At 64.9% G+C, this 359-nt stretch overlaps 1 protein-coding gene across 1 annotated transcript in view; it reads left to right on the top strand.

Moving 5' to 3' along the window:
* Positions 1-359, top strand: part of PCNT (pericentrin) — a 100,314-nt gene that overhangs the window by 81,560 nt on the left and 18,395 nt on the right. The window lies entirely within an intron of this gene.

Genomic DNA, 359 nt, shown 5'->3' with positions numbered 1-359 from the left:
GCTGAACCGTGTGCAAGGAAGCCAGCTGGCCATGGAGTGGGGATAGAGCAGTGGGCAGACCCCCAACTTTAAGGGAAGGGGGCAGGTGGGCCCAAGCCGGTGGCCAGAAGGCAGCCAGCCCATGCATGGCCTGTATAGACACCGCCCCCCCTGCATGGACACTAACCCTAACCCGGCACACGCACACACACACGCACCCCGCCCTTGCACACACATGCACACACGTGCGAACCTCCCACCCCTGCACACATGCACACACGCGTGCAAAACCCCACCCCTGCACACACGCACACGCCCCCACCCTTACACGCACACGCGCGCACACGCGCCCTGCCCCTCACACACACATGCACACGCCC

The sequence above is a fragment of the Lipotes vexillifer genome, unplaced genomic scaffold, assembly GCF_000442215.2.
Source record: "Lipotes vexillifer unplaced genomic scaffold, Lipotes_vexillifer_v1.1 scaffold545, whole genome shotgun sequence".
In the NCBI taxonomy this organism is placed as follows: Eukaryota; Metazoa; Chordata; class Mammalia; order Artiodactyla; family Lipotidae; genus Lipotes; species Lipotes vexillifer.
This window is presented reverse-complemented; position numbering and strand designations above follow the sequence as displayed.